The sequence below is a fragment of the Sus scrofa genome, chromosome 18, assembly GCF_000003025.6.
Source record: "Sus scrofa isolate TJ Tabasco breed Duroc chromosome 18, Sscrofa11.1, whole genome shotgun sequence".
In the NCBI taxonomy this organism is placed as follows: domain Eukaryota; kingdom Metazoa; phylum Chordata; class Mammalia; order Artiodactyla; family Suidae; genus Sus; species Sus scrofa.
In genome coordinates this window covers 41,787,102-41,801,553 of record NC_010460.4, presented here as the reverse complement: position 1 = coordinate 41,801,553, position 14,452 = coordinate 41,787,102, and the positions used below count along the sequence as shown (strand labels likewise).

General features: G+C 38.7%; 1 long non-coding RNA gene across 3 annotated transcripts; it reads right to left on the bottom strand.

Annotated features, from left to right (window-relative positions):
- Positions 1,554 to 13,291, bottom strand: LOC106508222. Of its 3 annotated transcripts, none has more exons than XR_002340329.1 (3): positions 13,111 to 13,291; positions 6,147 to 6,229; positions 1,554 to 3,509 (listed from the first exon to the last, which is right to left on the bottom strand). It is a non-coding gene; the product is annotated as an uncharacterized LOC106508222 (long non-coding RNA). The 3 variants fall into 3 exon arrangements; XR_001304929.2 differs by having other exon boundaries at positions 1,554 to 3,319; XR_002340328.1 differs by having other exon boundaries at positions 1,554 to 6,229.

The following is a 14,452-nucleotide window of genomic DNA, read 5'->3' as shown; positions in this document are numbered from 1 at the left end:
AGTTCTTTTTATGTTTTAGTCACATGAATTATTATTATTATTTTTATTTTAAAAATATTAGACATTCTAAGTTATTATCAAACTCACATTAATATATTAAAGTCAAAAATATGCATCATATCAATAGAAGGAGGAAAACAGTGTTGATAAAATTCAATATTTTAATCTTCTTAAAACCCCATATAAACCAGGAAAATATTCAAAAACCTATGAAGAACATGTACCCCAAACCTCAGTCAACATGATTTTTAATAGGAAAACCTTAAAAGAGGTGTCTCTATTTCAGAAAAAGACAAGAACGCCTATTCTCATGGTTTTTATTTTACCTTGTTCTGGAAACTCTAGTTGGAGGAATAAGATGAGGAAAACAGCTTAAAGTCACAAAAATTAAAAAGGAAAAAAGAAAACTGTCACCATTTATAGACAATAGAACTATTCCTACTAAACCCAAAATAGTCTACCAACTATTAGAAATAATAGGAAAATCTATTCAAGTGTTTGTATTTAAGATCAATACACAAAATAATAAATGCCAAGCATTGTTAGAAAATGCAAATGAAGAAAAAACTCTTTTATTTATAATAGTGACAATAAACTATAAAGAACATAAGAATAAATCTAACAAAATCTGTGCAGACTTTTGTGGAGAAAATTATAAAACTTTGTTAAAAAGCACTAGAGCAGCCTAATAAGTGGTAAGGTAATGTGGGTTTATAGATAGGATAACCCAACAGTGTAAAGATGTTAATTCTTTCCAAATAAATTCAGTGAATTTCCAATCAAACTCTTAAGAGTATTTTCCATGGAACCTGAGAAGCTGTTTGTAAAATTTGTGTGTAAGACCATGGAGTCAAGAAAAGCCAAAGAATTACAGAGGAAGAGATGGGTAGGAGAATTTGCAGTACTTTGTGTCAAGGCTTGTTATAAAACTATGTAATTAAGACATTAATATTGATGCAGGAATAGAGAAACTGATCAATGGGACAGAAGAGAGAATCTAGAAATAGACATACATGTATACTGAATTTTTATGTATGACAGAGGGGTGGTTTAGAATGTTGGGGTAGAGGAACTACTGGTTTTTAATACATGAAAAATGAAGTTAAATCCTACCTCATACCATGTACAAAACTCAATTACTGAATTTATATATCAAAGGTACAACAATAAAAGTTTTAGAAGAAAATACCTAGTATTATCTTTTCGACTTCAGATTAGGGAAAAATGCCTTTTTTGACTTTTTAGATGACAAAGATAGTTTCTATATTAAAATGTAAAAGTAATTCATAAACTATAAAGTAAAAGACAAGTCACAAATTCAAAGTTGTATAACATTTAACAAAGTCATGTTATTTATGTGTTATATATTTCTATAAATCATTGAGAAAAGTGAAGCAAAAGACATAAAAACATTTCTTACTTCTACTTTTATCTTTAACAAAGATTTTTAAAATTAAGAGATAAAATTCCTGTTGCTTCAAACTTTATGTTTTGACCCATCTTATTTCTTAATTTATTAGAATTCACATTAAAATTTATAACACAACTCTAGATGGTTTGGAAATAACATTTTTATTGTGGTAAAATACATATAACAGTTACTAATTTAAAGTGTATAAAGCTTCAATGCCACTGAGTACTGTAGCCATTATTACCATCGATTTCTAGAACTTTTTCATCATCCCAAACAGAAACTCTGTGCCCGTTAACCAATAATTCCCATTCCCCCTCTCTCCAGCCTCTGATAACTACTATTCAACATTCTATCTCTATGAATTTGTTTATTCTAGATACTTCATATTAGTGGGATCATATATTTGTCATCTTGTACCTAGTTTATTTTACCTAGTAGAGTACTTTCAAGGTTCATCTATGTTGTAGCATGTACTATAATTTCATTCCTTTTTATGGCTGAGTAATATTCCATTATTTGTATAAACCATATTGCATTTATTCATTGATCTGTTGATAGCCATTTAGGTTGTTTCCACCTTTAATCTATTTCAAATAATGCTGCCATAAGCTTTGGTGTACAAGTACCTGAGTCCCTGTTTACAGTTCTTTTGGGTATGTACCTAGGAGTGGAATTGATGGATTATATGATAATTTTATGTTTAACTCTTTGAGGAACTGCCAAACCGTTTTCCATAGAGCCTGCACATTCCCACCAGCAATGCATGAGGGATCCATTTGGGAATATCTTTATGTGTCACCCTATCTGATTTTGAAACAGAAACAAAACAGTGTAAAGATTAATTTTTACCGAGAGGTGAAAAGCAATGGTTAAATAGCAAAACTATGAGACATTAAAATCGGAGATTTGTGGATTTCCTCTGGTTTGGCGGACTTTTCAGGAATCCGCAAGTGTTGTTGGCACAAGCCTCTTTGTCAGTAGGTAATGTGAAAATTGAATTTGTTGTTGGTGATAAAGTTCACGTCTGCTTTCTTTGGGGGGACATTGATTTGGGAATATAGTTTACTGTAACCTGGTAATTTCAGTAATGCAAATGCAACAAAATGTTACTTAAAAACAAAACATAAATTCAGTCAGGGGTGGCAAGGCAATTAAGGGGAGCTCTCTCCATTTGGTTGTCCTTCTGGGGCATTATGGCAGCTGCAGCCAATATTGAACAGGGAGCTGCAGCTGTTTACAGATGCATTAGGAAGGAGAGATTTTGGAACTCAGTCGCAGAATTTCTCCTGTGCAAAAGAAAGGCCAAAATTGTTGGAGAGGGAGGATATTTAAGGGATATAAGTAAATTTAATTTGCAGCAAGAGCTTGAGGTGGTAATACTGAGCATTACAATTGCAATGAATCAAAATCTCGGTTTTGAGTTGTGAAAAAGATGATCTAGAGTCAGAACAATCAAATCACACTTCTGTTTCCCAATATATCTGTTACTCTCACATGGGCTCATAAAAGCCATGTGTACTGATGCATCTTTCATTTAGAGTATTAATATTGTTCCATCGTGCTAAAGAATTATTAATGTTCCAATCATCCATGAGTTGTGAGACTGCCCATTTCCACCACGATAAGTCCAGTGCCTTAGGTAGGTACGGAAACATCATGTCTTCTGATGTTGGATTATCCTTAACATAGAGCTTTGGTAATAAAAAAAATTTTGTTGAAAATAGTATAACTTCAAATAGGAATTGTGAGCCTTAAAGGGAAACATTTATAAACCCAGGGCTCTTGGTTTTATCTTGTGACCGGGTGCTTAACAGGTGGTCTGCCACTTGCTTTGTGACTCTGTGACATCATCTCTTTACCAAGATGTTGAAGCTGAACACACAGCCAGCAGAACAGGAGCTACTTCTGTAATTCAACAAATTATATTTATCATCTCATCTGGCCATACCCAGTTGCCCAGGAGTATGACTTTTGGTCATTACTCTTCACCGTATATGTGGTTGTCATGTAAAAAATCCAAACAAAACATTCACAAAATCAATTTGTTTCCAGGGAAGAAAGGGGGCTTCAAGGCACGGAGGAGGACCCTAATCCCCTTGGGAAAAAAGCAGAAAGGTCAATTTGGTTTATTAAAGAGCTGATCCTTTTAGGTTCAGGATATAATATACTTCCTTTAAAGCCATCTAATAGGAAATCAGAAACAGTACAAAAGCATACTATTCCCTGAGGGAGAGTCAACACAAAATTAGTACCACCAGGCCAACTCCAGTGCTTTTTGCGGCCTTAAGCACAGAATCCTGCAATGCAAATGTCATTTTAACTTCTTGGAATCAAATTTAAGGCCTGGTGCATAGAGGTGTTCTGGTAGGCACATATATCTACATAAAGTCAGGGCAAGTCAAGTGCACTTTAGAATGGTCTGGCAGGCTGGCTCTGTAGTCTAAAAACACAGGAGAGAAGTGTATTTTTCCCATAAACGATGCATTAATGAACATACACTAATTAGGCACTTACTATTGCTCAACACTCATAGGGGTAGATTAGCTGAGCAGACTCCTCAAAGGAGAAAGAGTAGGGATTCCAAAGTAGGGTCCCAGGACCAAGGGGAGCCAGAGGGAGGCTTTCTTAAGGTAGGGCACCTAGTCAGAAGAGCGGTCAAAGACAGCAGGCATTTGTCGGAGGAGTCTGTGGTTAGAATAAAACCTCATGGGCACAAAGAGAAGGGGTGATGATCTGAGTCGAATGATGAAGTGTTGGTGAAGAGCAAGGATACTTGAGGTGTTCAGTAAGAAAGCAGGTACAGTGGCTTCAAGGCACCATGGGTATGTGCCAGGGGGCTTGGGCACAGATATATACAACATGCAGTTCTGCTCAAAGGAAGGACTCCCAGTGGAGGTGGGCCACCTCAATCACATGGGAAGCTCCCAGAGAATAATTCAAAAAAAAAAAAAAGCAAAGGATGACGAACTAAATTGTGGGTTGCTGACTGACTGTGTGAGGTTCGGGGAGGGCAGTCAAGGAAATCTTCACAGGGAAGGGAATTCAAGCAGGCCTTGTTAAGTTTAGGGAAAGGGAGAGGGGTTGGAGGCATCCCAGACAAAGGGACAGTCTGTGCAAAGGCCCCAAGGTTGAAGGAACATGGTGAAGGCATGGATCATGGGAGATTAACCCACAACAAACATGGCGATGCACAGGAATCAGGCCCCAGTGGAGCAAACTGTGCCCTGTGAGAGCCAGTGGGAACTGGGTCTGGCTGGAGAAGCTTGAAGGCCATCCAGGGTTTGAGTGAGTTAGGAAAGAGAGAGCTCTGAAAGCAACACGAAGAGAAGGCTAGTCTTGAGGGACCTAGGGAAAGAGGGAGAAGAAAGAGACGGAAGAAACCATGCAGCTGGCCTGGCTGATGAAATGGTCCAGCTACAATGCCCAGTTTAGAACCCAAAGGTGGGACAGGAGGAAATGATGAATGTTAGGGCATTTTAGAAGGAAAAATCAATAGGTTTTGTATTTCGACTGTATATGAACAGAAGAGAAGAGTTGAGAAAAGTTCCAGAATTTTAAGTCTGGAGAATGGACCACTTTCCATGTGAACTTGATTTTGGAAAAAAAAAAAAATGACTTTGCATGGAATCTTGGGTGTTCTTATGTTAAAGTGACACTTAAACATCCAAGTAGAAATGTCCAGTAAGCCATCAGAAAGAGGGAAATAAAGCTAGGACAACAATCTAGGACTGGAAATAGGATTTGAGCACATGCAAGGTAATTCTCCGTGAGCTGTGTGTTCATAACGTTATGATCCTGAGAAGAACAATTTTCTGAATTCCACATGGGATATGAATTTGTGTCCTAGAATTTTTTTAAGTGTCTTTTATTCCCAATTTTATCTGTAGATTATACCTGATCCAAATAAAAATTATAGCAAGCTAATTATAGATATTAGCAAACTTACAAAAATTACAGGCAAAGGCAAAAACCTGGTGTAGCCAATACGATGCTAAAGAAGTAGAATAAAGTTAGAAAACTGAGTGTCCTAGAATTAACAGTGCAGAGTTTTGTCTTTATTAGAAAGACACAGTAAAATAAAGCAACCTTCTTGGTACCAGAATGGAGAGGAGGCAGATCTGCACACAATCTATAAATCTAAAAGTTGATTGAAGCCAGCATTTTCTTTGAGTGTTGTGACTTCATAACCATTATTTGAAAGTAAAAAGGAAACCCATCGGAATGCTCACTGATGTTTTAAAGGTTCTGCTGGAATGCAATGTAATGAGCCAGAAGCAGTTCTTTCCCACTGAAGCCCAGGCTCTTGGTCTAAGTATCACTTCGCTTACTGAATAGAACTTCTTTCATCAAAACAGGTTGCTTTGTTTCCTTAGCGTGGTATTCTCAGAAAAAAAATCTGTTGTTTAGTGTATACAGGTTGATTTGGTGGAATGATATTTGTGTGTGGTGTTATGTAAATAGAGTTATAGCCCATCTTTCTGATAGTAACATAGGCTATAATTAGGATGTATGTGTATGTAACGATGGAGTGTGTGTGTGTGTGTGTGTGTGTGTGTGTGTGTGTGCGCGCGCGCACGCATGCGCGCACAAGTGCAGGCTGAGAGCAGAGGGTAGAGAGATGTGTAAGCAAGCCTGTGTTAAAGTTCTTGATGTAAAGAAAGTCACCAATTCACAAAGGACTTTGATTACCTCTATCCATTATACACACACAGTGAGTGAGCGTGCTACTCACCATCTGTCATCGATTTCATTTGCATCCCCAGCACCTGGCCTGTTTATCTGCTACATTCGTTTCTTCGCCGAATTCTTGCGCTGCTTTAATAAAATACAGAAATGTTATTGTTAAAAACCAATTAATTTACAATCCTCTACAGAGATAGTATTACTTATAATTCAATTTGGCTTCTAATGATCTGCTTTCTTGCAAAATGACTTAATTCTTGTGTCAAAGATTAGTTATTAGATATCACCCTGCCATATGAGTCATGTACTGCTGAGGTAGGCAAAGCAGCTCGGAATGTCCCTGGCCATTAATCAGAAGTCTGAAGCATGTTCTTGTTTAACTCCTTCAAGATCCTGGCTGCAGGCATCGTGCCCTTAACTCCTGCCCTGGCCAAACGCTCAGATAGCGTGCCTCCTCCCCTGGGTTAGGTCTGGTGCAAGGAGAGGTGGAATTTCCAGACGAAGCTTTTGGTCATGAAGAACGTGAATAAGCATAAACGCCTTGAAATTCTCTCCAGTTCCGTCTCTCCGCACACATTTTAATTTGTCTCTTTCATGCAGACCTTCCTTTCCTATCCAGCCCTGTTATGAATGAGGTGCGAAAAGATGGTCGGCCTTGGAAGTGAATGTGGTTGGATCTCTCGCGCAATGACGGTGCTGGGTGTCGTTTTCTTTATTATTACAATGTTATCCACACCCACCACGCAGGCCAACCTGCTCATACAGAGGCAGTCTGGCAGCTCTCAGGCTCCTTGTCCACACATTTCACGAATGGAATCACTAAGCATATGGCTCTAGCCAGTGCATTCTAGAAACATCAGCTTGGCCCTGAGGTATCTGAGAGAAAATGTATTCTTCCAGGTTAAAAAATCCTTATATGACATCAAAAAAATTTTTTTTCAGTATAACATTCTCAAGCTGCCCATGTCTTTCCTTTTTCAATCTTCAGACATAACCCAGAATTTAGCGGAAACCATGATTTCCTTTCTCAATTTAATTTTGACTATAATACATGTCAAATGACACATAGCCTAACAGTGGGAAATATAGATGTATATATGTTATGTATATTTTTTGGCTATGTCAGTGGCATGTGGACATTCCTGGGCCCAGGGATTGAACCCATGCCACAGCAGTGACCTGAGCTGCTGCAGTAACGCCAGATTCTTAACCTGCTGCATCACAAAGGAACTCCTATATGTTATATTTTATATGTTATTTTTTGAATTTTATTTTCAATAGGTACAGAATAAAAATAAAAATATAAATAATATAAATATACTTACATTTTAAAATTATGACTATAAAGATTAGGACCTATCCTGAGAATCCTAATGGATTGTTATGAAAAATGTGAAGACACAAAAAATAATCGTTGGAGATTAAGAATAACAGAGTAAGGCTACTTCTCAAATGTCGAAATGACTCAATTAGCCAAATCTGAAGGGGTCAGAGAATTTAATAAATACAGACCAAGAGCAGAGCACCATTTTCATGTGAAAGGGGGAAAAAAATCTTTTTTCATGGTCTCCACTAACTAAAAAGCCAGTATTCTACGTTTCCAAAAATCTATTTTTTCAATGATGCATTTGTTTGCCTTAGACATTTTCACTTTATAAAATGCAGTTGCTGCCAGCTCTGGAACACGTGCACATATGAAAACTACAGGGGGCTACAAAGGTGGAGACAGTTTAGTTTGACTTCTTCTCTGGATGGTGCCACATTCAAAGCATGAAGTGTTCATTATTTTACAAAAGCAGAGAAACCAGCTTTGCAATTGGGGTGGACAAAACTTGAATAGCTGTCTTATAAGAAGCATTTTCTTTTTGTACATTTATAATATCCAGGGAAATGTGCCTAGCTCCACATGCTTTGTCTTCTAGAACAGCCTTTCTACAAACCGCCAAACTCATTGGTAACCTCCCAAGGTTCATCTGATTTCAGTTATATGGCTCATCCTGGATGCCACTCTCTGGTTATCAGTTGATTGTAGGTATTATTTTAAATAGCTTGTCCTGCCTGTTCAGACACATTTTTAATGTTCTTTTACTAGTAAAACTAAACACAAAAAGTAGTATTTCATAGGAGCTTGTCCCCAGACTTAGAAGATTTAAAAATTAGATCTAGAGAGAGGATTAAGATGGCAGAATAGAAGGACTGGAGCTCAACTTCTCTCCTAAAAACAGCAAAATTCACAACTAAAAGCCAAGCAATCCCCACCTGAATGGACTGGAAACCTTAAAAAAGATACCCTACTCCAGAAGAAAAAGAGGAGGCCACATCAAGAGGTAGGACGGACGATTTCGTGATATAAACAACCCCATACCTCCCAGGTGGGAAGCTCCACAGACTGAAAACTGGTTCACAGAGACTCACCTACAGGAGTGAGAGTTCTGAGCCCCACATCAAACCCTCACATATGGGGATCTGGCACTGGGAGAAAGAGCCCCTGGAGCATCTGGCAATGAAGGCCAGTGGGGCTTGTGTGCAGGAGCTCCACAGGACGGGGAGAAACGGAGACCCCATTCTTAAAAGGTACACAAGGACTTTCACGTGCACTGGGTCCCAGGGCAGAGCGAGGTCTCCATAGGAATCTGGGTCAAACCTGACTGCAGTTCTTGGAGGACATCCTGGGAAAACAGGGGTGAATGTGGCTTGTTGTGAGGGCGGGACATTGAAGGCAAAGCTCTTGGGAATATTCATCAGCATGCCTTTCTCTAGAAGTGGCCATTTTGGGAAAATCTGGCCCCACCCATCAGTCAGTGCTGAGAAGCCCCAGGGCAAACAACAATCCAGGTGGGATCACAGTCCCACCCCTCAATAAACAGGTCACCTAAAGACCCCTCAGGCACACAGCTGCCTCTAATCTCATCCAGAGACTAAGCCTCACCCACCAGAGGGATTAGAATCAGCTCCATCTACCAGTGGGCAGGCATCAGCTCCTCCCATCAGGAAGCCTACAGCAAGCTCCCATACAGACTTCAGCCACAAGGGGGGCAGACACCAGAAGTAAGAGAGGCTACAACTCTACTATCTATAAAAAGGTCACCACACCAAAAACCCATAAAAATGAAAAGAGAACTATAACTCAGATGAGGGGAGAAAGGAAAACCCCAGAAAATCAGCTAAGCAATGAGGAGATTCTTAGCCTCCAGGAAAAAGACTTTAGACTGTCGATGCTGAACAAGTTGCAAGACATTGGAAATAAACTGGAGGCAAAGATGGATAACTTACAGGAAACACTGACCAAAGAGATACAAGATATAAAACTTAAACAAGAAGAGATGCAAAATACAATAACTGAAATAAAAAATTCACTAGAAGCAGCTAACAGCAGAATACAGAGGGCAGAAGAACAAATAAGCGAGGTGGAGAACAGATTAGTGGAAATTACACATGCAGAACAGAAAAGAGAAAAAAGATTGAAAACAAATGGAGAGCGTCTTAGAGAACTCTGGGACAATGTGAAACGGGCGCACCAACATCCATATTATAGGGGTGCCAGAAGGAGAAGAGAGAGAGAAAAAGGGACAGAAAAAATATTCCAAGAGATGATAGCCAAAAACTTCCTTCACATGGGAAAGGAACCACTCACTCAAATCCAGGAAGCACAATGAGTACCATAGAAAATAAACCCAAGGAGAAATACACTGAGACACATATTAATCAAACTAACCAAAATTAAAGACAAAGAGAAAATCTTGAAAGCAGCTAGGGAAAAGAAACAAGTAACATACAAGGGAACCCCAATAAGGTTATCAGCAGATTTTTCAGCAGAAACTCTGCAGGCCAGAAGGGAGTGACGTGATATACTCGATGTGATGAAAGGAAAAAACCTCCAACCAAGATTACTTTACCCAGCAAGGCTCTCCTTCAGATTTGAAGGAGAAATCAAAACCTTCACAGATAAGCAAAAGCTGAGAGAATTCAGGAACACTAAACCAGCCTTACAACAAATACTAAAGGAAATTCTCTAGGCAGAAAAGAAAAGACAGCAACAGGAAACAAAAATCCCACAAATGACAAAGCTCACCAGTAAAGGTATATATACAGTAAAGATCTGAAATCATCCACACACGATTATACCACCAAAATCAGAAATCATGAGAAGAGGTGGGTACAAATGCAGGACACAGGAGATGAACTTGCAATTAAGAGAACAACAACTTGGAGTTCCCGCTGTGGCACAGTGGTTAATGAATCCGACTAGGAACCACGAGGTTTCGGGTTCGATCCCTGGCCTTGCTCAGTGGGTTAAGGATCTGGTGTTGCCATGAGCTGTGGTGTGGGTCGTAGACGGTGGCTCGTATCCTGTGTTGCAGTGGCTCTGGCATGGGCCAGCGGCTACAGCTCCAATTAGACCCCTAGCCTGGGAACCTCCATATGCCGCAGGAGTGGCCCTAGAAAAGGTAAAAAGACAAAAAAAAAAAAAAAAAAAAAAAGAGAGAGAGAGAGAGAACGATGACTTAAAACAATCTCGTATATATATAGACCCTTATATCAAAACTTCACAATAACTGCAAACCAAAAATCTACAATTGATACACAAAGAAGGAATCTCTGAAAAAGAAATATATCTCATAGTAAATAAGTGCCTAATCCGCCATGAAGGGGGTCATTTGACATCATTCTTGGAATGCTGAAGTCTTCTCAGAACTGATTCTGATTTCCTCTCCATCAAAGAATTTACGATAATTATAATTAAATAATGCAACTGTACAATTAAATAATATAGTTCTACAATGGTATTATTAATAACCATTTCTCTCCATGGTACAATGTAAAGTCTATAATGTCTTGTTTATCACATCACCTAGAATGGTGTAATGCCTTTATTGAAGAATCAATAAGATGTAACAAATTGTGAGGACATATTTATATAGTTACACTGTTTTTTAACCAATTTACACATTTTATATTTTACTTATTTTCAGAGGGTGTATTATTTTTGTTATTCTTACCAGTTAAGTTATTCTTTTTATTATGCTATATAAAATATTTAATGGTATATAAGGCTTTCTTCTTTATAAATTTTAGTTGCATAATATACACAATTTTAATATAATGCTAATTTTTAAAGAAAAATTGAAATGTAATAGATAACACTAAATAGTAAAGATGAACGCCATACAAAATGGGATAAAGTATAGAATAAATTTCCTGTTTGTCTCAGCATATTTTCCATTCTACTTCTCCAGAGGGAGTCACTTAATCTGTTTCTTAAGATCCATGTTATAATAATCTGTGTGAATGTAATTGTGTTTAAATATATGCATTTTATTTTGTAAAAAAAAAGAATTTATTAAAGAGTAGTTATTATTTTAGAAAAAAAAATTTAATGCCTTACTTGATTTCGGACCATAATAAAGAAACAGTTTATAATTCAATACTAAAAAAATAAATAAAAAATAAATAAAAATTAGATCTAAGGGAGCCAAAGGGAGAAAACTACAGGAATAAAAATGGACAACCTGTCCCCACATATGTTCCCTGGTGACTTCTGCTCAGATTGATATGATTTAAAAACTTCGTTGGGAATAATAAATACTTCATGTCCCTGAATCATTGCTCCATATGCAAAGTAAGGATGGGGACCAAATACCAAAAAATGTCCCCCCCAAAAGAAGAATCCTCACATAATCCTCTTTTCCAAAGTTTATTCTTCAGCTTCAGACAATGCATCAGCAACCTCAGAAACAGGAGCACAGCCAAGCAGGCTGCAGTCTAATATGGAAATGTGTCCTGGCCATGGTACTGTGTCATTCTTCTGAATGGGATCACCTGCACCCATCTCTCCTAGGAGAACATTTCAAACAGAGTTAGCTCCTTAAACCTTCTAATTAAAATGAGAACTCCCCAGGCTTCCATGACTCAGCCTCAGAAAAAGATTATTAGGAATTTAATAGGGAAAATATAGCAGCTCAGACCATCTGTGACCCAGTGCTCTGTGAGAATTTAAAGAAAACTGGAGGGAGGCAGCGCACACTCCAATGCACGCTCGAGGAGTACTTTGTAGGAGCGGCAATAAATCAACATAGTTAGAGTACAGCCTTTTTCAGATTTAATTACTGTTACATAATTATTAGCAAAGCATTCTCCTCTGAAACTGTAAAACTCATTACATCAAAAATCCCCAAGCTCCTGATGGAATTTATGAACTAGTTACTTTCTTTCTAGCTCTGGGAAAATAGTGGAATAGAGTCCAGATTTGTCTCCAGCTTTTTAGAAGCAGAGGAAGATTTTTTCCCTTGTTTTGTGTCATTTTCATAGGTTTCTGAGTTGGTTTTCTATGACTCATTCTCTGAGACAGCTATATTCTCGTCTAAATTCCTGTTTAAAGGACTTAGTTCCAGTCTACTGGTAAAAAGTACTAAGCAAATAATTATTGAAGTATGTGGACAAGGAGCTGGCTGATTTTCAAAAGAGTGAAAGATAAATCATGTTTAAGTGTGTGTGATTTTTTTTTTTTTTTTTTTGATGGTTCATGAGGAGTCAGAAGAATCCCAGCAAGTCATGGAGCTTGTGTTGGAAGGTCCAGTGTCAACTTGGGAGAGATTCACATGCCGTGATTCACCAGATCTAGCTCTGTCTCTCTTCTTAACACCTCATGCAGCAGCAATTACACTGAGAACTTGAAATCAGCCATGGTAGGAGTACTTACAACACAAAATTGGCAAAGGCTACAATCTAGGCTTGTTTCCTGCAGTCCCTGTTGTTAAACGCTTACCGGCACAGCACTGTTAACCCTGTTCACCAATGACACTAGTGTAAATGCCACCTCTGTTGTCTACACAGCTCTATCCCAGGATGAAGTTCCTCCACTGAAACACTATGTCGATCAAACCTTAACAAAAATAAGGTTATTTAAATTCTGGCTGGGTAGGGTGTTTGCTCCCAGAAGCAGGAATACTGCAGAGTGGGGTTCCTTTGGAAGAGAGGTGATTGCTCTTGCCTGTCGCTAGTGAGCTCCTTACCTTATAATGTAAGTGAACCCAGGATCGAGACATTCCTTCCAATGTGGGTCAGGCAGCCTCCCTGGATCCTCAACCCCATACCTGCAGAGAACTGCAGCTGCTAGAAAACAGTTTGTTCTTGCTCCTACACTCACAATATCCAGCCAGATGTTTTCCGTTGCATTTGTAGGCTCTCCTGGGATTAGCTCGCATCAGAGTGAGAGGAAGATAAAGGCAGCTGAGGCTTAACCAATCAGCTGCCTTGGACCTGCTCCCTCTGTTGCCACATTTCCCTTCCTGTCTCTTCGCCAACCTCGGGGACAACCTTTGTTTCTCCCTGGCGATCTCCTTATCCCCACTTCCTGCAGAATCTCCCACTGCTCATAACTGCCTTGTAGCCAAACGAACTGACTCCCTGCCCTGAATATGTCCCGAGCCCTCCCATGCTGTTTTTTTCCTAATAGAAGAGAAGGTGACTAACACCACTTGAACTTTGCTCTAGAGTTGTTTGGATGTTCAGTGGCTACATTTTGCACTGATTTTTTTTCCCTTAGCAATCTGCTTTAATGGATAAGAGCTCTCACTGCTAATTTTTTCAGAGCCTGCTATTTCTTTTTCAATTTCTGAATGTGATAGCTTTACAAATCTGTTGGAGAATAGTGTACTTGGAGTTTTCCTTTGTTTTCAGTGTTACTTCTGTGTTTTCTGGCTATAGTTTTTTGTTTGCTAAATATTGTATCTCTTTCATGTTAGAGCTTTTCTTGGATGTTTGGTGATTCTTTGTGGTCTGTTCATATTATATGTTATTAGGAAGTTATTTCCTCTGCTCAATCGAAACTTCCTATGTGCCCATGAATTTGTGTTTGATGTGGAAAGCCCTGCTTATGCTAGGTGTGTGGTGGTCAAGCTTTGTTTTCAGGTCTATAGGTGGCTTTTCTTCTGGGTATAGAGACCAATTACTTCGTGACCATACGTTTGTTAGAATGCTGCATACTTCTATTGCCCTGTACCAATTATTAAATCTCTCTTGTCAGAATTCTGAAGTCAGAGGGAGATCTGGGATTTAATAAATAGCCACATGCCAAATCCAAAAGCACAAGATTATGGGATTGGCTTTTTTTTGTTTTGTTTTGTTTTGTTTTTGGCTGCACCCGTGGTATATGGAGGTTCTCAGGCTAGGGATCAAATCTGAGCCACAGCTGCAACCTGTGCCACAGCTGTGGCAACAGCAGACCCTTAACCCACTGTACCACAGTGGGAACTCTTTTATTGCCGTAGCTCTTTTTATTGTCACGTAATTCGTTAGCTAAACAGTCTCTCTTGTTTTCCTTCTCCTAGACTCTGCTATTTCTGAGTTTGGAAT